Source organism: Struthio camelus, chromosome 6 (assembly GCF_040807025.1).
Source record: "Struthio camelus isolate bStrCam1 chromosome 6, bStrCam1.hap1, whole genome shotgun sequence".
Taxonomy (NCBI): Eukaryota; Metazoa; Chordata; class Aves; order Struthioniformes; family Struthionidae; genus Struthio; species Struthio camelus.
In genome coordinates this window covers 39,820,213-39,846,317 of record NC_090947.1, presented here as the reverse complement: position 1 = coordinate 39,846,317, position 26,105 = coordinate 39,820,213, and the positions used below count along the sequence as shown (strand labels likewise).

Below are 26,105 nucleotides of genomic sequence, written 5' to 3'. Positions count from 1 at the left end.
TGTATGTATATACACTACTAAAACTCTGTGAGCACTGGCAGCATAGTTGCATAAAACCAGAGGCTCTTAAGCAGCTATGTTTTGGAGACAGCATCCTGACCCTGTCATGTCTCGCTCTCATTTTGCACTACAAAAGTCACACTATGGTTGAGCTGTCCAGCCAAGACATGAGCTACCTGTCTGCCCTGTCTCTAACCGTTACGCTGTGCTTCAGGCTTGAATGCGGCACTGGAGATGCATTCCAGGTGCTTTCATGAAACTTTAGGCGTTGCTCTGCAAGGTCAGGCTGAAGCTTATAGTGTGAATGGTCAGTATATTCCAAATGCCACGTTTCACCATAATTTTCTTAGGATGTTAAGTGTTTATAAGTGGAAGAGTATGGTTCCTAAGACAGCAAACATGACATCATTGCAAAAGGTAAACTTACCAGTCAAGTGACTACATTAAAACTCTGCCAAATTTACCCACTGAAAAGACCTTTTAGAAGTCGAAATGAGTCTCACAAACAGTGGCACAATCCTTTGTATCCCTTTCTGAAAGCCATATAATAATTCATCTTTAATCGCCGTATTTAATCTTTAATCATCAGATAGGGATCTTTAATCATCCCCCCTTATGTATTCCATATCAGCCCTTTCACAGGGGCAATAAAACAGGTAAGTGTATGAAAAGAGCCCACTGAAAACAAAATAAAAAAATCTTTTACGTCATAAACTACTAGATCTCCCAGATACACAGGAAGAAGAGTCTTTCAAAATAGATCTTCAACTTCCTCCCACAAAAAAGCTATTTTATCTGTTTTGGCTTGTTCAACTCTGAGACACTAAGAGACTCTTAGTTACGAGACTCTCTCTACGAAAAAACCAACAAAACTAAAACAGCTAGCTAAATATCACTTACCAAAAGAGAGGGTAAGGTCCTGAGTGGTAATAAAAGCTGAAGGAGAATGGAAGAAGGCTGCGAGAAAGATCATATAAAATTAGCTAAATCAGGCCGCATACTGCCAAGGAGAAAGATCTAGGGGATATGTTATAGCAGGAATCCTTTGAAGGTTGAAGAAACGTGTTTCTAAAGAATCAACATGGGGATTGTGGGGGAGGAAGAGAAAATTATCATAGGGATAAAAAATACTGTAAGGTTTTCTGAAAGCTAAGAAAAAAAGACTTAATACTGAGAAAAAAACTCTTCTGTGGATGCTCTGATCATGTTTCTTCAAAAAGTTTTACAAAATTTATATCTAGGCAGCCCAGTTCCGGTGCCCTATTTCAAATTAAATCCTTTAACTATTATAACATGTTACAGAGTTTCAGAAACCTTGGGAATTCATAGAATTTTTGAAATTGTACAGTAATGAATGAATACCAGATTCCTCAGGAGAAGGGAAGAGGGAGAAAGAGAGAGAGAAAGAAGAGCGAGTGGAGCCTGTGGCCAAGTTAGCAGGATATTATCCCTGGTGCCAAGAGAAACCCTGGGTTCTAGCCCAGGTCAATAATCACCCTTACAAATGCTCTAACCGTAGGCCTGTTGCACCTCCTCCTCATTCTGCTGTGCATACAAGGCATAGCTGGTGTCTATTTTGAGACTGCCAAGCGGCCCCTGGTGAGAGGTAGGTATCTAGATGCTCAGCTCTGCAAGGACTGTGGTACAACTGGGCATGAACTGGACAACCAACAAAAGATTTTATTTTTAAATGAAAGCTTAGATATTTACGGTCACTTAGGCAACTAGGAAAGATCCTCATGAATTACTCTGCTACAATTAGGGACCTCAGTAACGCCTAGCTGAAAATTTGGAGGTATGTATGCATTTTCCCCAGCAGTAAGCCAGTTTAAGGCAGTCCTTTCTCCAGCTTGTCTTTCCTGACCCTTCAGCTACGTCACTGCAACTCTTTGTGGATTCTCTCTGAAACCAGATAAGATAAATCATTTACGTTTAGAAGAAAAGAAAAAGAAATTTGGCTCTTTTACAGGGATCTGACCTACTGATACAAGTGAACTATAATGCAACAAAGGGAAAAAAACATCCCCAGTTTTGGTGCTAGATAATATGTTCATGTAACTAAACACTTAGATACCGAATAGCTTTAAAAGAGCCTTATCTTCTCTCTTTCACTTACTATTTTCACACCACACTAGTGTTATGAGGTTTTAATTAAACGTCTGTAAATTGCTCTGGGTTCTTCCAAGGGAGAAGCCAATAGAAATAAGACAATTCCACTGAAATGGGTGATGAAATAAGTAAGTGATAAAAGTAGTTCTATTCATTATAGCAACTCTTAATATCTCTAACATCTCTGATTGTCCTTCTTTCACATTATTAAAATCAGCCTTACTTTCCAAACATAACTATGCACATCATTTTTAAATGCAAAGATTATAGCAAAAGGTAATTGTTTCAAGAACAAGAACTTGGCAAAAGGGTAGGCATCTGTCAGGTCTAGATAAGATCAGACAGCTGTGCTCTATCCTGAAAGGGTGTTCGGAAGGCTTTCCTAGGGAAATAACATCTGTGGTATGAAAAGGAGTAAAATGTAATGAATTCTCCAAACAAGTAAGTCAAGAAAGTAAACTCTCAGAGCTCATTTTTATCTAAAATACCAACCCTGTATCATGAGGAAAAAACATGGGATAAGAGAAGAATGACATCTTTACCAAACAGTAGAGAAATAAGCAGTGAGAGGATCATCTCATTTTAAGTTCCAATCTAAAAGATTAACATGATCAAAAATATAAAGGTAAGAGGCCACTCTGACAACAATCTTCACAGCAGAGGGCCACTAAGACAGGAAGAGGGCTGCAACATACGACACACAAGAAAGGCTATGGGAACAGGGGTGTTTAAACTGGACAAGAAAAGGCTAAGAGGAGTTCAAATAGCAGTCTCACAATAGCTAAAGAGGAAGACGCAGCCCAGCTCTTCCCCGAGTTGCACATTGAAAGACAAGTAGCAGTAGTCAAACTGCAATAAAGGAGGTTTTGATTTGGCATAAGGAAAGACATTCTTCACCCCAAGCATGCTTAAGCACTGGAACAGGTTGTCCAGGGAGGCTGTGCAACCCTCCTTCTTGGAGATCTTCACAGCTGGACTGGGCAAGGCCCTGAGCTACCTAATCTAGCTGTGCTGTTAGACTTATTTTGAAATGGGAGGATGGATTGGGTAACTCAAGAGGTCCTTTTCATCCTCATTTTTTCTATGATTCTATGAAATGATGAGTTCGTGATTCTCTGGAAAAAGAGGGTTGTAGACCAGAAATATAAGAAAAACCTCAAAAATTCAATGAATTTAGAAAATTTTAAGATTTCATGGGAAACAAGTTTCCTATGCTTCTAGGCATCTAGAATTTGCCAGAATCTATTATTCCAGGTGCAAATGAGGGACATCCAGGTATAGATGTCAACAGGAGAGTGAAAGATGCTCCTGGAGAAATGAAGAACTGAACAGGCTTATAAAAAGGGGTTTCCAAAATAGAAAGAGTCAGAGGTAGGGCTCTTGTTTCTAAGGCTGTATCAGGAGGTGCTCCCAGGTCTACTCCGGGCTTGAATTAGTAGCAAGTTTTTTAATGATCTAGATGATGGCTTAAGAGTTACATTTACAAATGATACATTTGGAGGGTAGGATAAGAATGCAACACAAACACAAAAAGAAAAGAAATGTTCTTAAAGAGTAAGATGTAATTCAATATAGAATTATACGCAGTACTACATACAGATAGGAATAACCAACTGCACAAACGATGAAAAATGACTAGCAAAAAATGATTTCTGAGGTGTAGCATTTCACAAACAAAATGACAAACCTTTGCAAAGTAAACCTCATACAGGGATGCATGTTTCATCAAAATTGCTTTCAGCACTGTTTGCTATGATTACTAGCTCTTCGGTAAGTTCTATGTATGGAATATCTAATCAGGTGGAAAATCTGCTTAAAGTTATAACTTAAAAGAAAATTATGTGTAGAGAAATATGTAGTCTAGCTACTGTGGCTGTGCAAATGAAATGATGGAGAGGGACTTGACATTGTGAATGCCAAGCAAACTAAATAACAGTATGACACAGGATATCTATAACCTATTAAAGAACTAATAAAGGTCTACTGAAGACATCTGCAGCGGTATAAAAAGAAGTTATGAGAACCTGTAATTTTCAAATGCAACAATCAAGGAACACACGGTGCTGCTAATGACCAGAGCCTGAGCGTATGCCAAATGCATGGATATGGTACTTAATATGTAAGAAATGCCTGATATTTCTATCAGGCATTTTTAGCCAATGGGTAAAGTCAGTCAGGATAAAAGATACAACAAACTGATTCAAGTTACATAAAGGGGAACCATGGGCTGCTGGATTCAGGCTGCAGGATACTGAGGCCCTACTGTGTGTTGTCTTGTTACCACTGCAGCAGATCCTTTTTGTTATTTGCCATACTGCTTGAAGAAAATCTGAGTGGAAAAGGCAGCCTTTAGGAACAGGTGTGGGGAGAGTTAACAAAGTGAGAGTTTCTGGCGGATGCAAGAGGCAGCCTCTGCAACACTCGATACTTGAACTGCCTTGTAGCTAAACAGCCAGTGCTGGAATAGCCAAGCCCAGGTCAGGATCCTTGAAGGGCCATGAGTGGCCAACGAGACAGACCCAAAGAGAAACAACCAACAAAAGCAATCCACAACATGCCTGAGCGATGCCCAACATAGCTGAAGGCAGCTAAAGGCAGAATAAAACCAGAGACTACTTTTCTGCTACATAAAATGTGTTACTGCTTATTATAGCATCTGTTATGAAATAAAATAGAAATAAAATGCATGTTATGTTGCGCCTTGACATTCCAGCAAATGCCATAACATCAGAGTGTACTTTACATGAGACAATCCATTAATTGACAGCACATTTCAGCTGTCAGCTGCATATTACAAATGAACAGATCCTTTCTGGGCAGAAACTGTGTCTCTCTGCAGTACTGGTGTGGAAGGTTCATACAGTTTGTGCCATCTCAGCATGTTTGCATACAGTCGGGTGGCCCAATTTCCCCCAGGACAGGAAATGTATAGGAAAAATGACTTAACAAATCAATACTGTCAGGAAAACACCACCACTCTGGAAATGCTTTAATTAAGCCAGTTAAACTGTTTAATTAATTAAAACAATTTAAAAGGCACATTCTCATTTCCATTATAGATTTTAAAGATCTTATAGCCTCTAAGAGTATAAAAGGGTCCAAAAGTAGCCACAATGTAAGTAAGAATTACTAACATTACTTTCACTGGCATTATTTACAGTTAGTGATCTTCTCATGTTGGCTCAGTTATCATCCTGATTCTAAAAGGCTAATAATTTCACTCCATTACCCTCCAGATTGGGTTCTTTCTCTCTTAAGTAGTTCAACAGATGCCAAAAGAAAATAAAAGGTTTAAAAGAGCCTAAGTGATGTAGAGAATGGGGGCTGTGGAAGGACAGGATTGGGCAATTCCTGCACCAGTGATTTAAGAGATTGTTTGCCCACCATCTCCATCTACTTTAAAGTTTTTGTTAGTACCAGCAGAAACATAATTTTGGAGGTAACACTGTTCACGGACTGGTGCGTTATCTTAAACCAGATCAATAGAATTTCAAAGCAGACATCAGACGGTTACTTGTGGTGGCTAAGGATCTGGTTAACTTCTGCCAGCTCTGCTACCCTCGTAGTAACCTCTGCCACAGGAAAAGGACATACAGTTGGGTCAATAGCATCTAAAACTGTACAGACAGGAATTTCCAGAATTTATCTATCAATATCTAACTTCATTTGAATTTCTACAAGGCTTAGGGCTTTGAAATTTGGAGGTAATTTGAAAAAATTGCCAGTATTCAGATGTTGATTTAAAAAAGACAGTAAACATCTAACATCTACATACATCCTAACGGATCCCACCACACTTTTGTGTACTACTTCTAGACTGAGTGTTACCAGAAGCAAACCCGAACTAACTAATGTTGAAATGAAAAGGAATACAAGAGACCTACTTTGTATATTCCAGCTTGAGAAAATGATCATACTAATGCAGAAGAATTCATAAGGGTGAACTTCAGCAGGAGAGCAATGAACAGAGTGTATTAACTCTACCCAGTCACTACCAGCTTACTTCCATAAAGGAAGTATACCACTGGCAGTGGTATACTCTGTTCACCATCTCTGCTGAAGATAATGACCCATGCAGCCACACCACAGAGAGGAGGAGCCAAGAAACGAGATTTTCTGCTCAATATGTTTGTTCCTTTTTATAGTCTTTTATAAAAAGATGCATGATTGAAACACACATTTCAGTAACTTAGCTCAAAAGAGCATATTCTGTAATCTCCACTGAAAAAGTCCCAGGACACACATCTGCTGTTCCCGAACCAAACGTCAGCAGAGCAGCTGAGCAACATGCAATTCCAGGCCTGGAAAAAAAATGGGAAAGAGCTCAGTGCACGCCAGAGGGAAAACACCAACAACCCCTCCATCTGACGACATATCAGACATAGCGTGGGCTTTGTTGTGAACCCCTGACAAGTCAACCTGCTAGCAGAATTAGAATATTACATTAGAAAGTCTCTAAGCACCAATTTCTTTCAGGATTGGTATTCTGCTCTGCTCCCATTTTAGGCCGAAGGGAAAACTACATCTCACTTTGCTTTGATGTTTAAGGATATGTTTCAATTCCTAATAATTGTGTGTCACCTTGGAAAATAAAATAGTAGCTCCTGTTCTAATTGTATAGGAAAGTACAGCTAAAGCAAATTTTATGGCACTGATTAAGTGCTGAATTCACTAAAGTTTAGAATCCTATTACAGATCTTCCTATACTGGTGTTTCTGTGTGCTGCACAGTAAGTAAGAAAAATCAGATTTCAGGTGCTTACAAGCATGACAAATAGGCACTGAAGTGCCCTTTAGCACTGTGATGTAGGAACTGAGAGGAAATTAAAGTATTCAATATTCTGAGGTGCCCGAGTCCTCTGCAGATGGCTCTTGGAGACTTGTTACTAATCTTGCCAAAAGAAAATTCCCCCAGTTTTTTTAAACTTGCAAAAGAAATAATCTCAATGCATACAATATTATGTGAATAGTAATAATATGGACACTAACTTGCAGCTATTACTGTAGGTGTTCATCTCTAAACCAAATCCACGATTTAGCATAAGTCCCTTTCATAGTAACAAAACTTCAATTTCATGAGTTTACTGTACATTTCTGTGTTAATTAGGAGCTTTGCCTAATTTAATTCAAGGCTGCTGACAGAAAGACTTGTGATCAGGAGTATTTTAAACTTGTGACTGACAGTAACAGCGGTGCTACAGTCTACTGTCTCTATGCTCATCTTCATACCCCAACATTTCATTAAAGAAGTTAATAGTTAATAGCTAATTTTAAATTGTACATATATTTGTATAGGTTCATATTTGTATAAATCTGCATTTTATAATTTGATGTATGATTTAAATGCAGATATCACATTGCATGCTTTTATTTTTGTGCCTATTTCCATCTGGCAGGTAGATCTGTGGAAAGAAATGTAGCCATAGACACATAGATATATAAATGGCCAGAAAATATTTATATATTATATAATCCACTTAGACATGAAGACAATTATCAGTAGGTATCTGATAATTAGGTGCCATTAGCATATGCATAAAGATTTTTTTTAATCTGTTCCACCCTGCACTGAAAGTGTGGAGGTTTAGTCTTCTAAATTTAAGAACGTCTCTGGTTTAGATTTTCATATAGATGGAGGTGTTACAATTCTGAAATAAAGTTTAATGTTAAAGATTAAGTCCCAACAGATTATAATATACCTCCCTAATCCTCCAGCAAACAGAATTCTGTATCTTCAAATGAAATATACTTAAATTATTTGGGTTGTAGGTCAAATCAAAATGTGGAGCACTAGCAGATTAGAACAACAAATTGGCTATTACTAAGTAATATACACAGGTGTGACCCAGCAAAGGTCAACAGCCAAACACTGTGTTCAAGTGTGGAAAGCTAAAAATACACTGTGCAATTACAGTTTATATAAATAGGTGATGTACAGCAGCCTTCCAAGGCCAGTGCAAGTTGAAAACTGTGATTAATTACCTAAAATTGAACTGAGCTGTACACGAGAAGAATATGAAATATGAACAGCCAAGTAGTTTTATGAAAGAAATGAACTGGTACTTTATAGGATTATTAGAATTTATGTTGGTTTTGTGAATAATTGTGTCCTTGATTACTTTATCTATTTTCCCACACATTAAACCATCCCTTACAAATGAAATTTAATTATTGTTTAAACACAGTCTGAGCACATCCTCAAACACAATAATACAATAATTCATGATAGCACATCAATTCAGAAGCTCCCTGCAGCAGCACACAGTTGCAGTATGCACCGGTGCACCGACACTTCACGAGCTCTCCTTACGTTACGGGACAGACAGAATCAAATCAACCAGTTGTTCGTATTCCTACTTCTCCCTTAAAGCCAACATCTGCACACCTATGATGCCTTCAGGACAAGCCCATGGTACCATGGCAGTGATTCCCCACCAGCCCCACAGTGGCCTCCTAGATGACACACTCCTTCAGGAAGAGGAAAGGGGAAAGAGGAGCGCTGGAAAGAGGGCTGTGTTCCTACTCACCAAGAAGAACTGAACTAAAGCGTTAGCAAAAAGTAACGTTCAGACTCTTCTCAGGATAGTGGCAACCAGGACACCTAGGGATGACAGAGTCAGTGACAGCTGGGAATGCAGATTGCAATGCGGAGTAATTGTTTCAGGCTCTCCAAAGAACTCAGGCAGATATCACTGCATCCATTTTGTCTGGGTCTAGTACAAGGTACTCAAAATCAGCCCAATTTTATTTTGCGGTATTCTTCATGCCTCCTTCTAGTGGAAGAAGGGTTCTTGGAAAATTTAATATCAATGCAAAGACAAACAAACACAATATCCAGCCGTGACATTGCTGTAAAGGTTTCAGAATCACAAACAAGATCTGGATTCAGCAGCTGACTGTCACCCATGACGCTCAGGTGCCAAAATAGAATACTGATTTAAAATTGCATCATTTGGTACTCTCAAAATGTACATCAGAAAACTTATTTTATGCAGCCCACATTCATTATGAATTAATTTTATAAATACATTTTGGTACACTTTCCATGCAGCCTAATCTTTTGCAAATACTACTGTTGGGCCAAAACCATCTTTTCGGTTTAGAAAGTCTTTACATTCAAAATATACTTGGTACTTTTTTCCAAGTAAAGATTAAAAACTAGTAAGAAAGAGCTTCAGACTGACTTAAAGCCACCCCAGAATGATATTACCAATATGCAGAGGTTACAGGGAACAAAAACAAAATAGAGACCATTCAGCCAAGAAACCTCCTTTCTTTTTTCTTCGGGATTAAATGAGATCCTAAGATCCAAGAGAAAAAAGTGAAAACTATCAAAAACCACACAGAATGAGAATCTGCAGCAAAATGTAAAACAGAAGTGTCTTTAGCTATTTATAAGAGAACATGGAAATAAGTAGTGGGAATGCTATAAAATGTGGTCAGGTGAAATTAAATCTAGCAGTGACAAAAATTCTAAAGATGATATTTAGACTGTCCAGTTTTTAGGCATTCAACCTATATACCTCGAGAGCGAATCTTCTGCTTCCTGCCTCTAAACCATATAGGACAGCTATGCTCTCACTTTAGGTTTCTAGATTGAGATGCCTAAATTAGTCCCTCTGAATCTCACCAAGGCAACTAATCAGTCTCAAGCTTTCAATAAAGATGAGACAGCTAATTGCAGTGAGGCTGAAGAATAGGTTTTATTATTGAAAGTAAAAGTAAAGCTTGACGTTGTCAAACTGAACACATCAAATAATCACCATTCCTGAATAAAGTCTGATGCATGATTTATCTAATAAATCTATCAAATTAAGGCTTGAAAAGAGAAAATACACTCTTTATGTTTATAACAAGCTGGATGGAGTAACCTTGGGACTACAGATAAGTTAGTCTGACCTCAATAATATATGAGTCTTTAGAATACAATTTGAAGGATTTTATTTAACAGGAATAAATGGAAAGAAAAATAAAAGCTACATACCAAAGGTAGATTGTGCCACACTTACACACTCTCTCAAGAAAGAACAAAAAACTCACAGCAAAACTCTACACGCGTTTGTAGATGAACGACCATATGTGAGGCAAACCTGGAGCCATCGTGCTTTCTGTAATATTCCATGTGCAGCTGTGAATACTTGCATTAATACCAGTTAATCTGCAGAGCTCTAAAGTGAGAAAAGGGAGTGTTGGCCACGGTACTGGAGATATCTACTGCTCTTTAAACACTGCAACCAAAACACTCTAACCTCACAACCTCCTGGACTCCACCAGGGCTGAGCAGATGGAACCTCACTAAGCTGCCTCATTCCAACACAAATGCATAACAAAGCAATTAACATTAAGGGTTTTTCATGATACCAAAGCAGGGGACCAGGAAGGGTGTTACTGAAAGTACTTCTCACTTAAACCTTTCTGTGACGCTTCCAATCGAGTGGGGAGCTGATGGTTTGATCCAGGACTCGCAGCATACCATTAATCCAAATAAATCTGGTTTACATTAAAGAACAGTAAAATGAAAACCAAAGAAAAGAGTCCTTGGAACAGCATAGTGTGGCTCTGTTTTTATGTGACGCATCAACTTCAATCATTTCTGCAGTTATCTGAGCTTTGGCATCCTTACAATTAAGGCAGAATTGATCCCTAATGTCTTGCAGTAACAGGATGCCTTTCAGCTTGCTTTGGGGTCATTTTTTTTGAATGCCTGGCATTTTTCTCTTTCATTCCTACTCCAGTTGAAATTTGGATTTTTTTCCTCCTTTCCAGCAGTCAAAGCTCTGGAGAGCAAATAAAACGAGGATGAAAAATTCTTCTTGCTCAGCTTTTTAATTTAAAGATGTTTGTGCTCTCATTTTCTTTATTCCTTCTAATTCCTTGAAATCTTATCGTCAGTAGAAAACGTGCCATTTAACTGTCTCTTTTTTCCAGAAATCGTAGCACAAACCCTCCATCCTTTTGGGACAAACAAGCTGAGATAAAACTATGCTTTGTTCCTTTTGCCATGACTGAAGAGAAATTGCACTGGATGATAACTTCATTTTAGTTTTCTTAACAAGTGGAAAGTAGGAGTCAGACTATAGAAAGACAGACGGGGGCAGGAAAGGAGAAGAGATCCACAAGAAGAATAAACTTCAAAAGACCTTCCTCCTATTTTGCAGATACCATATTCTAACTCTGACATACACCTCCTCCTTGTAGAGCAATTCTGAATGCAAACTTTTTCATATCAGCTATTTTGAGTTTAGGGATGTTTTCACATAATATGTCACCTTGTGCATTCTGTTGCCTTACAAGTGGCCCTACTGTTTTGTCAGGATGCATTTCTGTCATTTTATTAAAGACCCTGAGGACAGTATTAGTTGCAACAGAGTTAGGTATGGAAGAGGATGTGAAATGGAGTCCTAATTCTGAATTCCCTGGCCAGTCTTGTTGTTCAAATAGAAATAAAGAGTGTGGAAGAAAACCAAACAGGAGAAGGAGAATGCAGTTTTCCTTTGCTTATTCAAAGGATAACGATATCCTAAGGGAACTAATACAAGAAAATGAAATCGTACATAGGACACCTCTAGTACCTCTAGTAAATCTTGTAGGAGAAACAACAACAAAAATCAATAACAAAAAACTATTCACAAGGAAGACAAATAAGAAAGCTAGAAATAAGTGAAGCTTGCTAGAAGCACCAATTTTGAAATGCATATATTGTTTGCTAGGTTCTAAGACTTGACAATTATTATTCATAATTCAGGTTGAAATTCAATAAAGACGTTTACCCAGGGTTCACCCCTTCCTTTATGCAATCTGATCTCATATCAATTACCAGGCAAAGGGAAAACACGGCAAATCTCTTCAGCATAGTACATAGTATGTACAATTTCTGCTCAAAACAGGGCACTGGGCCCACATTTACCCTGGAAGAGTTTCCTACACATTGTCACATTTATTAAAAATAAATGCAAACACAGAACATACATACAACAAAAACTCCAATAAACATGACATTTATTTTTCAGGAACTGCTGAATGACGACAGAGCTAACTCTAAAATGATTTGCTGCAGTCAAACCTCATGCCCTTAACACAACTCTCATTTTAAAATATGCAATACTAAAGTAAAGCACAAGACTTTACAAGGCAAAGGCAAGGATCAAGGGAGTAGTAGCATGTAGTCAGCATGGATTCACAGAAGGGAAATCATGCTTGACCAACCTGACAGCCTTCTATGATGGAATGACTGGCTGAGTAGATGAGGGGAGAGCAGTGGATGTTGTCTACCTGGACTTCAGCAAGGCTTTCAACAATGTCTCCCATCACATCCTCCTAGGTAAGCTCAGGAAGTGTGGGCTAGATGAGTGGACAGTGAGGTGGATTGAGAACTGGCTGGATGGCCGAGCTCAGAGGGTTGTGGTGAATGGGCGCAGAGTCAAGTTGGAGGCCTGTAGCTAGTGGTGTCCCCCAGGGCTCAATACTGGGTCCAATATGTTTAACTTATTCATCAGTGACCTGGATGAAGGCACAAAGTGCCTCTTCAGCAAGTTTGTCCACGATACAAAACTGGGAGGAGTTCCTGATACCCCAGAAGACTGTGCTGCCATTAAGAGGGACCTGAACAGGCTGGAGAGCTGGGCAGAGAGGAAACTCCTGAAGTTCAACAAAGGCAAGTGCAGGGTCCTGCCCCTGGGGAGGAATAACCCCATGCAGCAGAACAGGCCGGGGGGTGACCTGCTGGAAAGCGGCTCTGCAGAGAAGGACCTGGGAGTGCTGGTGGACAACAAGTTGACCATGAGCCAGCAATGCGCCCTTGTGGCCAAGAAGGCCAACGGTCTCCTGGGGTGCATTAGGCAGAGTGTTGCCAGCAGGTCGAGGGAGGTGATCCTCCCCCTCTACTCAGCACTGGTGAGGTCTCACCTGGAGTACTGTGTCCAGTGCTAGGCTCCCCAGTATAAGAGAGACATGGAGCTACTGTAGCGCATCCAGCGAAGGGCTACAAAGATGATGAAGGCACTGGTGCATCTCTCCTCTGAAGAAAGGCTAAGAGAGCTGGGCCTGTTTAGCCTGGAGAAGAGAAGACTGAGAGGGGATCTCATCAACGTGTACAAGTATCTGAAGGGGGAGTGTCAGGAGGATGAGGCCAGATTCTTCTCCGTGGTGCCCAGCAACAGGACAAGAGGCAACGGGCAGAAACTGAACCACAGGAAGTTCCACCTGAACCTGAGAAAAAACTTCTTCCCTGTGAGGGTGACAGAGCATTGGAACAGGTTGCCCAGAGAGGTGGTGGAGTCTCCTTCGCTGGAGATATTCAAAACCCGTCTGGATGTGATCCTGGGCAATATGCTCTAGGTGACCCTGCTTGAGCAGGGAGGTTGGACTAGATGATCTCCAGAGGTCCCTTCCAACCTAAACGATTCTGTAACTCTGTGATTCTGTGTAAAAGCCCTAGGTACTGATTCTTACGACATCAGATTTTATAACTGAAAGACTTAGTTGTGTCAAAGTTTTAAAACATTTAATTCTTACAGTTCCACCTTCTATTTTTCCGCTAAGGTGCACTTTATCAAATGGACACACAACTAAATAGGGATGGTCTGACTGACCTCTCCCTTCTCTTAAAAGTCCAAGATAAATTCCCACTTACAATAAATGATCAAAGTTTTATGGACTAATGACAGGTTAAAATACTCTTTTTTTTCATTTTTACTGCAATACTGTCATTAGGACTAACAATCTAAAGCAGCTAAGAGAATGAGTAAGCAAGATGATTTACACAGATGATAGTGCAACGGAAAGAAGTAGGGCAAGATTCTTTGAAATTTTTTGTTGCTAAACCATTAAAAAGATTTACACCAAGGTCTTTAAGTGAAAAGAGAGCATTGCCAAAGAGGTCTGGCAAGCTCTCCTATCAATAAAATACTCTGCCACATAAATTTAGCCAAACTCTAAGCTTAAAACCTGATTAAAAGCTAGAAGGCACTTGCCTTGTCACGAGAGATAGCCCACCAACCCAGTATCCAAAGAAACTGTCTACAAAGTGAGTCAGTACAGTGGTACTTCTATAAAAACTTCCACCACCACTGCATCTCCTACATTCTTCCATGAGGCGATACGATAAAAATTCGAGAAGTACTTAGCGTGAGAGAGATAGAGCACAGGTTCAAAACCAGCACAAGGCTATGCTAAAATTATTTAGGGTTAGGCACAGCATTAAAAGTTTATAAGTTTCTGTAATGGCCTGATCCATACCTTATACTACAAAAAGTTTTGCCACACAGAAGACTCATAAAATGCCTATGCATCCGTATAAAGTTGGGTTTTTTTATTTTTTCAGAATGTTCCTTTAGTTACAGGTTGAGGTAGTACAAGCTCATACCTTTTTCCCATCCCACCTACTACAGTTTTTGGCTATTAGAGATAGCCTAAGGAGGCAGTAATCAGATCTGGATTCAGGTGTAAGACAGGTTCAGTGTCAAGGCCTGATTTTATGACTGTACCAGAACATAAATTTGGAATGTGAAAGCAAGTATATTTGATAAAATTTTCAACAAAATTTCAAGATAATACAGCCAAAAGAAACCAGTAAGCTTTCTGCTGCTCAGAACACTATTATTTGTTTGATGCCAAAAACAGGCTTAAGGCTGTAAAACACAAATGTTTTGACAGTCCTTGCTTCAAGATCAGCTGTTCATAACATTTCCATCAACTTGGACTGTGGCCTATCCATATCCAGAAAACAGGTGCCTTCCAGTTTTGGACATCACTCAAATTCAAAACAGTAGGGATAGATACTCAGATGCTTTCACCCCCCCACCCTGAAAGCCTGAATAAAGACACGAGCTTTATACAGTGTGACCCAACAGTCAACAAAACGTAGCAGGAAGAAAAGTAAGGAGCCAAAGTGGTGCCCCAACAAGGAAAAGAGCCCATTGCCTGCTTGATTCTCTTATGCAATACAAGTGCAAGCATCTATGCTGTTTGAGCCCCAACCCCAAAAGCAACAAGCCCCTTGTGAAATCATTGCTGCTATTCAGCGGTTTATAGGCAGGCAGAAATGTCAAGAGATTTCAGCCACCTCGCAGCAGTTACAAACACTGACAACAGTATGTGCACACATGCCTAGGGAACAAGGCAGACCCGGCTCCTCTTTCTGCTCAGCCTTTCCTCGATTGACCTTTCAGTAGTTTGGACTCCAACTTCCAGTTCTCCAGCTTTGCCCAGACCTTGGGCTATGTACTGAACAGTATTAACAACCAGCTGTAACTTAGTGTCACAAAATCCAGCTACCGGCATAGGAAAATAACAGAAACAATCCACAGGAAGGCAACACTGCATCAGAGGAAAGTCAGCCTACAAGTTTTATTGTCAATCTCTTATCTCCTTCAAGGAATAAACTCTTCTATCCAAATACAAATATTATCTATTGCTACCTTGAATATATTTAGCATCTCTGGTGGCATTCTGAATGAGACAGGAAAAAACCCTGAAGATTGCTCTTGAATGTGTCAATTTTTTCCTCACTTTGGTCAGAATTCAAAGTTTTAGCAAAAAAAACTTCATATTTTGAATACTAATAAAATAACTTGTCCCAACGTTACATGTGTTCATTCAAAAACATGCATTCAAATGCACAAAGGAGTACTCTGAAGACAGAGATGTCCTATAAATAAAAAACAGGATAAAATGTGAACCTAATGATGACAAAGCTTTAAGTGAACACAGAGATTTTAAACTGTTTTAGACAGGAGGAAAATGCCTGGCTTGTGTTCATCAAAAAAACATATTAGTCAAAAGAGAGGATCCTGAAAGAGACAAAGGTGGGAAATGGAAGAAGGTGACTTTGAGAACAACAGGAAGAAGTGTTTGGGAAGATATGGTGGGAAATAAATGGAAGCACAGTTTGTACATTTGCAGCTAGATGTGCTCTCAGCCATGGGAATAAGGGCTCACATAAGATACTTTGGCCGCTCACATATGCCGTTTCACTCTGAGAGTCACTACTTGTTTCAAAATCTAAGAGACTGTAGACATTCCTGCAGTTTTGAGAGGAATACCTCTTCTGCAAATGCAAATATATCAGATTACTAATTGCTGAAGATAAACTTGGTTATAAACAGACTAATTTTTCTCTCTGGTCAACATCCAGATATATGATCAAGTTGTCAGGATTTTGGTATATGTTCCTTCTTCATGTGGATGAAGAAAGAATTGCATGTCATATGCATTCATACTCAAAAAATTAGCTGAAATTTAGCAAGCAGCTTTCCCAGAAATACAGTATCTTTTTTTTTCTTAGCATGTTATATAGCAATCTGGGAAACCAATCACGCATTCAAAAACAGTTTTCAAAATGATTTGTTAAAAGCACTAAAGAATGCTTTTTGTTTAGGTATTTTCCCCAGATGATGTGTTGACTGCATATATACAAAGCCTCCACTCCTCACAGACCTGGTTCTAGAGATTGTGCGAGAGAGTTAAAAGTGACAAGAAACATTGCTCATTCAAGTATGTGAAGTTAGGTAGATTCAGAGGGGATTGCAAATGTGACTTTTGCCACTGAATCGCTTTCACGCTAAGTACTGCTTATTGCTTACTGCACATGTTCACACAACTCTCCCCTTTGGTTGCACAATCATTAGCTTCCAGATTTGTAGAACTATTCGATCCTGAGTATCTTACTTGAGGGAAATGCTGCGTATTTCTCCTGTTTTCAGTGCGTTGGCCAAGAAATGAAACTGATTGAGAAAGGAAGGAATTATTTTCTTCCACATTTCCCCTATAATGTGAAATACAATTCTTATATACTGCGTATTGCTGAATTGCGTGCCATTGTGATTTATAGCGCTTGTTACACTCATTTTCATTGCAGCTTTTGATTCCGCTCAAACATATATGCTTCTCTGCATGACTTTGTCTTTCAGTCACTGAGCGGTCTTTTACAGTGCACCAATGGAAAAGAAAAAAAATGAAACAAATTCTACAGTATTTGCTAGTATTTGTTCAAGAGTACCTATCACGACTTTTACCAGGAGATGGCAGCATTTTGCTGCTTAGCTCACAAGGGCTATGTGCAAAAGGGAAACAAACTTTCATACAGAAACAATTGCTTTTTTAAACCCGGACTCCTGTATATTCTCTCACAATAAAATATTGTAATCATGTCTCTTACAACCCCTTCAGGAGCTGAGTGAGAGAGTGAAGTTTTTCTTGTTTCTTTTTTTTAAACTAATGTTTAAAAGATTTCTGGAAACCAGAGATAAGCTAGACAAAGTCTCTTGGTTCAGATACTCTGAAAGGTTTGTAAATTTTGAATTCCAGCCCTGTATCTGCAGTCCAGGACTTCATTTCTCTCAACAAAAAAAGCTATTCTGGCCCTGCTTCCTCAGAATTCTTGACCACCCAAAATACTTTCCTGCTATTAAAAAAATACATAGGTAACAATTTTTCCCCATTCTTACCAGTATAAAGGTAACAGCAGTGTATCCATAAGTATAAACCAAAAAAATTTAAAACAAACAGCTCTGAAGTTTTACTACTCCCCTGTTAAATGTTTTCCATATTACAATCTTAAAACAAAATGCAAAAAGTAGGAGGTACAGATTTTAATCATTCTAAATTCCTATTTTCTGTGCTTTCAAAACCAAAATAGGCTCCAAATGAAGTAAGCATTGCTATTTGCACTTGCAATCAACAGTTTACTCCAATCAGTAAACACTTATAACAAATGCTGTGGCCAATATGACAAAAAATAAATTTTCTCTCCATCGTGTCCAAGGGTTATTTCAACTCAAAGTTGTGGTTCTTTCAGCTTAGAAGTTTAGGGCATACCTACAACCAAGTTTTCATCTGGTAATGGCAGCCTTCTCTCGTATCTTCTGTTATTAATGAAGCCTTTCATTTGTGCTAATATAGTAACTGAAAAGTTTCAGTGACTAGTAGTCTTATAACAGCACAAATCAACGGGCCAGCTCACATATCCCATGTGTCATGTTGATGCTACAGCTGGAATAACTTGGCCATTTCAAAACAGATGTTAAGGAATTAAGAATCTAATCTGGACTGTTAGAATTTTTTTCTTACCTGCAGTGACCTCATTAGCTTTCCTTTGTCTCTTGAAAGTGAATAAAATTCCCCATTTTCCATGAAGCAAGTAGCAGCTGCTTCAGCCAGCTCTGCAGTGAAAGAAAACCTCTGTGAAGCAATATAGTGCTTTTACATTATAACAATATCACACACTAAATAATAATAAAGCAAGATCTCAGGAGGGCCTTCTCACATATAAAAGCATAAAGCTTTTTTAAAAAAGCAAGTCCATTGGTCTGGGCTCAGAAGGGTAGTGTGGACGGCTCCAACACCTGAGGCAGCCCCTCGGTGTGGAAACCCCGGTGCTGAAGCCACAGCTCCCACCGGCTCACTGCACCTCCAACGTCTCGGTTCAGCATCAGGGCCTCTCTGCACGATGCGCTGACATCTCACCGCCTGGCAGAAAGAGCGCACATTCCCTCAGGCTTCTCCTTGCAGCTTGTTGGATTATTTCGTCTCTACAAGTCCATCTGTCAAGGAGCAGAAGTTGAAACCAGCTGCTCATTCATCGAGAGCAACAGCAAACTACAACATAGAACCACCATGCAATTATTGCCATAGACTATCTCAAAGAGTCCAAATTGCAACATGCCTTTGAAATTCAATGTGCTTTGAGTTGAAATAGATGAACTGAAAAGAAAGATGTGAAAATACTTTGTACTGCTAAGCAGTATTAATGGAGTAAAATGATGATAGGATTTAAAGACCCCCCAAGGTAATGACAATTTAAACACTAACAATTACAGTGATGAACAGCAGTAAAAGGTTTGCATCAACCTAATACTGTAATTTACAGAGGCAAACAGATTTCCACTTCTCCTTCTTCTTACTGTGCCCTAATATATCCTACTTTCAAGTATTGCTTCTCATTTTCTGAACAGACCCTATATTCAGCATGACAAATGATGACAGTTCTTTATCTCTTTGATAAATATGCTTCTCATCCTCTGATTTCTTTTTCATATTCTCTTCATTTCCCTTTTTGATTGTACCATTGATCCCTATTTTCTCCCTGACTTTTCTTTCCCTATATCCCAGTGTTTCCTCTCTTATTTCTGCAGGTCTTAATAAGCTTGATGTATCCTAAGAGGAGGAGGAGGAAAAAGGAATTCTTCTCTAAAGTAGCATTAAAAAAATAGAAGGTTAAAGGAGGGGCAAGGGAATCTAATGTCATTATATATTTAAATACTACTAATAGTGCAAAGCAGGCATGCCAGAATCCACCAGCTGTTCCTGAAGGTACAAGCCAGCTTTCTGTCTCCTTGCATTACTGCCCAGTTTAACCTTTGTTATAATGTATCTCAGGACAAAAGTTATAAACTCTACTCCATTAAGAGCTGGAGCTCTAATTTATCTATTTTCAAATATCAGCCTTGTTCCCTGGAAATAGTTAGAAAGATAACAATTACATTCAGTGTTGTACATAGCTAACACAGCAGAAGTTTAATAGTATTTGTTAATGCAGAGTGGTTTAGTTTGCATAACAGGATAAGATTGTGCAGAGCTACTCTCTATATACATGAATGTATGTATATGTATATGGATGAACGTGAAAAAAATCAGCAGATTTTGGCTTAACTTTGGGTCACGCATGAGAAACAGCTCTAGACATAGAAATATGCAAGAAATTAAACCACGGTCTAGCAAAGGCAAGAAGATAATTGCCCTGTCTCCAGCTAATAGAACAGCCATTGAGCTGCAGCTAATAATATCTGATCTAGACAATTTCAAATGTTTAGGTTAATTGGGGCCTAAATGCAGTTAGAAAACAGACAAAAATTTATGAGGAATCAACTCCTCCCTCCCTGCCCCCACTATTAGGAAGCAACAACAGGGCCTCCAAATTAGAAGCAGAATGAATTTCTAGAAGAGTGTGCGGATACAAAGAACCTGGTTATTTAATTTTGGCTATCTTCATCTGGATGAGCAACTTCTAGTGTTTGCCTTTGGCTTCTCCAGGCCATCGCACACACCGCTGTTCTTGATGTGATTCTGTATCTGAAAAGGATTTAGTCTGGCCCCCCCATCAGGGATGGAAAGCGCTCTGGCAGCCGCTAGGTCGATGTCTCCCAGTCTTGCTTCACACCTTCAGTAAAAACAGTTTTACATCGTAAAAGAGTTCCATGAAATTCTTCTTAGGCAATCTGGTGTTTTGTTAAGTTTTTTTCCACCCAAGAGAGGCCACGTAACTGCTCACTTAAAAGCAATTTTTAGCTCCCCTGTTGTTGTTTTGCTTAGGTTAATAGCACATACAGCGTACCACACCTTCGGCAAGCTTCCACATCCATGCCAAATGCCATCGATAGAAGATTATGGCAATAAAGTAGGCTTCAGTTCAGCCATCCAGCCAGCTTTGACACTGTCGGATGCTCTGATGAAGCCTCTCTGTTACAAACACAGAAGCCCCCAGCAACCATTAACTGTGGGAAGTTATTGGAAACCTTGCTTATGTGACAAGCTGCTGGAGGAAAATACGTATTTCATACATTATGTAATATATAACCAACATCACCACAGCTAAAAGTTTAGAACTGCTCCACATTAAACATTTCCGTTTAATCTTTCATAGTTTTATTGGTAAATAAAGTCTTAGATTTCATCTTGTATTTCTCAGTATATTTTCTTATATTGCATGAGTTAAGTGACCTTTGTTCATATTCTCTGTAGGTTCCTGCACCTCCAAAATAACTTTACTTAACTGTTTATAAAGCTTTCTTTTCCAGTTTTCCTGACACTGCCACAGATGTTTCAAATAAAGTATCTGTCCCTCTCATTCTTGCCTTCTATGCACCAAATGCTTTGAAAATGAGGCCAAAAAATCACATCTAGATTCCAGAGAGACAGTCTAGCCACAAAAATCAGCTGTGATGTATGAGTGAGGGTTTGACTGGTGAGATGATAGCTGGACTTTATTCCTGTCAAGAGCCTAAGCACAAAAGGTCTGAAGATGTTTTTAACAAGCTGGCCTCATCCTCAAGGAGAAATAGGAATCTGAAAGCAGAAAAATGTGGGCATGAAGTCCAGGACTGAGGACTGACAATTGAGGATTTAAGTCCCGCACAGGCAGGATTTGATGTGGTTTCTTCTATAGAAGAAAATTCTTGGGCACGTAACTCTTCCTCTCTGGGTCTCCTTGGGCAACTTTTTACCATGTGCGGAGCCTCTGCCAAGTAGGGTGTACACCAAATAAAAGTACATAGCAATTATTCATTGCCTAATATATAAAATGAATTGCTGGGACAAATGACCTTCCAGGCTAACTGGTAAGTAGCTCACTACTCCTGCAAAGATACCCAACCAGCGTTTGCCAGCCCAGCAAAGCATGTGAGGAAGGCTGGCCTCCATTTCTCCTTGGAACAGGCTGACCCTCTATGCTGCAGAGTTGCCACCTGGCAGCTCCTTGGATCACAGCCATCCCAAGCCCTAGGAAGAGGCTTACAGGTCTGATAGACTATTCTGGAAAATCCTACTGGCATTACCTCGTGAAGAGCTGTGTCTTTCATTGTCGAATCATGTTGCTATGAGGAAGCAGAGAACAACATACACTTAATAAAATAAAAAGACCTTTTTGCATCTCATTCAACCCTGCCACAACAATGATAGCAGCAGACACCTCTTACCGTTTGGGAGCACTGAGACCACAAAAGCAGAGAGAAGCACATAGCAAAGCTCTTCATTTGCACTAAGAAGTTAAGCAGCAATACGTTTTCCTACCCCAGCAGATGGTTCACTGCCTGTGTTTGGCTGAGATTTTAACACAGAAATACCAGGAGCTGTTAGTGGCCATACTGAATGACCTCCTGCCTACAGTCACCCATTTTCTTTTAATGCTGAATACATACCACAGGAAGCACTTAGAGAGACAGGTCATACGCTGAGTCTCGTTAGGCAGTCACAAACGGAAGGAAAGTAGGCACTAGATAACTATTTCTGCCCCAAGGAGTAATTGCAGGTAAACCACAGTCAACCCCAGCTGCAGAGCGCGTAAGACCCTGCACGCTCTGGGAACGCACCAGGAAAGGAAGCGTCTGTGCGCTTCCAACCTGGCTAACATGTGGCTGGTGCAACACTGCAGGAAATACGCAGAAAGAAACAAATGGAGGTAACAGCAAAATAGGTGACACACTGTCCCTCTTCTGAGATGGACAAGCTTCCATATCCTACTGCGTAGTCACATCTAACTGTTTAAAACTAATGCTTTACTATGCTGAATAACTAAACCAGCGTTTTCCACCTTTTCTCAACTGGCCGACCCTTAAAAGCATTCCAGTGCAGATGCAGATTTTACACTGTAAATCTACACCTCCTGATAATTAGCATATTAGCATATAGCATATTAGCATGTTTTTTCCCCGATTATTCCTCTTGATCCCTTAAAAGAAATATATTAACCTCAGGAAAACAGGTCAACTGCCATTGAACCATTTGGCATAGACCCAAGCCTGCACTTGGACTATTCCCTATGGGTACTTTTCACATGCAGCTACTAAAATAAGCTTCCAGAAAAAAAGTAGCTAAGCCTTTTTCAAAGCCCCTCCAGCTGCTGTAAGGAGAAGCAAAATAATACATCAGATACAATTCACCTCACTATGATGCTTTTTTTTTTTTAAAGGCCAAACACTTTCCCACTCCTTATAGCAAGGTCAGTCTTGCCAAACACATTACATTAAGCACTGACTGCTCCAGTTTTTCTAGAAAACAGTTACGAATGCCTTAAGATTGTGGAAACTGTAATTACAAATATCAGATTAAACGTGCCATTTAGGAAGGAATGTTGATGAATGAATGACAAATACTTTTCTTTAATTCGGTAACTTGATAGCCTAGGGATTTTTCTTTTAATAACAGAAGACATTTCACTGGCCATAATATTTGATTCCAAACGTATTGTTAATACAGCATGAAAGGGTAGGGTTAACAGGTCAAATTCCTCTGGACTGCAAGACCTGAAAAACGTCTCCTAAATTTACGTCCTAAATTTATTGCTTTGAAATGACAGGAAGCATCACCGTACTGATGACAGGGCATGAAGTAATATCTGCTTATACCTATGTTTCTGACTTGAAAAATTAATTTTGAGCAGCACCAAAAAGAGTGAACACTTCTGTTTCATTACTGAAGATTTCTACTTGCCACGCTTACTATTCATGATCAGTCTACAACATGGCCTTGGTGGCCTGGTTGGTAAGGATGTATTTGCACGGTTGCATAAAATCCCAGGCTCTCTCTTAGGATTTATTTAAGCCTACAAAAGGTATTTCCCTTGATTCATTGAAGATTTCATTGAAGATATTTGCTGATTTAACAGTCACAGTAGTGCTTGCCTCCACTAAATATCAGATCAAATCTGTGAAGAATTTAATTTTAGGACCACTTTTTGAAGACTTTCTTTTGATTTGAGAAACCTAACTTTTCTAGGCAATCCACTTGGGCAAGCCCTTCTTTTTCTTCCTCCCATCTGACTCCTCTCCCAAAAGGGAAGAGAAACTAATCTGCCAAATCTTTCCTTCTCTAATTCTTAGATTTTTAAAGATGGTAGAGTCTTTCACAGGCCTTTTCAATTACAACTATAAAAAAATTCACAGAACTTTGCAAGCAGGACAAATAAGATCTCTGCTATGATAAGAGATAAGTCCAGCAATATTGGATCTGTAGACTAATCGCTACCACATACTTTCTAAAACAGAGGAACCTTAGTCCATGCCAGACCTCTCAAAGGTAGTATTACATCACTGCTGTATTTCAATTTACCTAGTCATACCTATCCCCCAAGCTGGATGGTAGAGTAAAATTTGAGATCAGCACAGAACAAGCTCTAGGATGACCTTATACAGGAAATGTTAATAGGTACATTACTGCTGTGATCCTGAAATAAGCCAGCTGGTCTCAATATACCATTTTTAGGCAGCTGGTAAAGCTTGCTCTTGTTGAACCAGGTATTTTAGAACAAGAGTTAAGGCTATATCCTGTTGACGGGAAGACGTGGCAAACTTGATCACAAACCAGCACCTGTACCCCTGGGCTTCTTGTCTAACAAACAATGTCTCCTAGCCAAGCTGCTGCTTCTGCGTCTGGTTAGAACTTCAAGCACCCAGTCTCCAGAAGCCCAAGATTTTTCAGACAAAATCCTAGCAAATACAAAATAAAAAGCAATAAAAATATCCTACCTCTTTTAGGTAAGGCTCCTCAGTCCCTCTGATTTATTCCAAAGCTCTTCCCGCTCTGAAGAAACCAAGCCCCTTGGCAGCAGGCTTTGCCAGTACTCCGAAATAGCTGTCCTGGAAATCAAGGTCTGCCTCTCTTCGTCCATAGAGGGAAGCTCTATCCTCAGGGCCGAAGAACAGCTTCACCCAAATTCGCTCAATACTTTTGGTCCGGATTTAAAGCACAGATAAAAGGCTTGGGTTTGTTTCCCATCCCCAGAGTAGCCTTCGGGAGGGATCGGCAGCTATATACTCAGCAGGACCGCAATTTAAAAGTGAAGGTAGCAGGCTGATGCTTGCTCCAGGGCCTTCTACGCCTCCTGTTAAAGGGTCAGCAACTGCAAACCTGGAAAAGCACACAAAAAGGAGTACATACTCAAAACAACACACGTGAAAGGGGCTGTGAGGGAAATTTAACAGAGGGGGACTGTTTTCACTGCTGAAAATAAAATGCCAGAAGTCCACAATCAGCCTTACAGTGAAAAATAATTTCCTTTTAAATCCTCTGAAGTTAAGGATGTCAAACGTTTTATTTTTCTCCTGATCATTTACATTGCAAATTTTGATATTTATTGTTAAAGAAAAGTTTTGCTTTGTGAAGTAAAAAAAGGATTTTTAGAAGTTTCTGCTCATGGATGAATGTGTAACTAACTGCAAGCTGCAACGGTCTATAACAGCTACACCAAATTTAGCAGCAGCAAGGCTGCATTACTGACGTTAATTCTTTGATCTTGTAACTGTAGCGTAGAGTATAGGAAATCAGTAGAACGTATTATGCTTACTCTTCACCTCAGCTGTCTAACGACAAGCTGGCAGACAGTGCCTGTGAAACACTGACTCTTCCACAGTGCACGCTGGATTGTCATTAACAGCTAGAAACACAAGGAGCAAACCTAGAATGATTCCAGGTTTCCCTCAGACAGAAGAAAAGGCTCATGAATGACAGCTTTGGCACTGTGGAAGATAAAGAAAATCAATCTTGAAAGATTTTGTTCTATTTTCAGAAATGACCAATTACGTACATAGCCTAGCCAGCTATACTATTTGTCAAGCTGCTATAATTGTTCTGATAACATAATGAGCGTTCAGGAAGTTTCATGAAGAATTTTATTTTATAAGGTACCAAAGGACCACTGTGAAACGTGTTTTGGTCTAGCTTGGGTACAATTTACCAAAGAATCACATGCAGCGGATGAACAGAGTAATGAAATCTGACAATTGCTGATAAACAATAAAGCAGAAGCAGATTACAATGTCTTAACAGTACTTCAAGTCACTGCTTATATTGAAAAAGAGATGTAAATAAGGAGAAATCTATTTTGGGTCAATCTGGCCAGAAAAATTATCTTTTAGAAAACCACATACGATCTCCTTACAAAGACAAAAGATACTTCTTTTCTCTAGCTGTGAACAAGTTTACCTGGGCATGTTACCATATCAGAGTTCTTTATATCCCTGACTAGCTTAAGCCCTAAAAACATTAAAAATACTTGGGTTGTCTTTTAGAACTATCCAAAGTTAACCTTGACACTTAGTAATCATGTATGTGGTACAAAGATTTATTATCACTCTCCACATCAAAGTTGATGTAAAAAATTTGTATCTGTTCTATATTAGAGATTAGGACTTAGAACTGTAATAAGAGTGAAAGGGAAGTGGATTTGGAACCATGCACTGATCGCTTTATTTTTTCAATACTAGATGAATGCAATAGCAAATTCTA

The 26,105-nt window shown here is 39.3% G+C and overlaps 1 long non-coding RNA gene across 1 annotated transcript in view; it reads right to left on the bottom strand.

The window, feature by feature from the left end:
• LOC104145705 (uncharacterized) overlaps positions 1 to 24,366 on the bottom strand; it is a 175,423-nt gene extending 151,057 nt beyond the window's left edge. The window contains exons 1-4 of the long non-coding RNA XR_011141986.1: positions 24,347 to 24,366; positions 21,659 to 21,697; positions 18,517 to 18,649; positions 18,177 to 18,268 (exon numbers count right to left, since the gene is read on the bottom strand). This is a non-coding gene — a long non-coding RNA (uncharacterized lncRNA). The remainder of the gene's footprint in view (positions 1 to 18,176; positions 18,269 to 18,516; positions 18,650 to 21,658; positions 21,698 to 24,346) is intronic.
• Between the last annotated feature and the right edge of the window lie 1,739 nt (positions 24,367 to 26,105).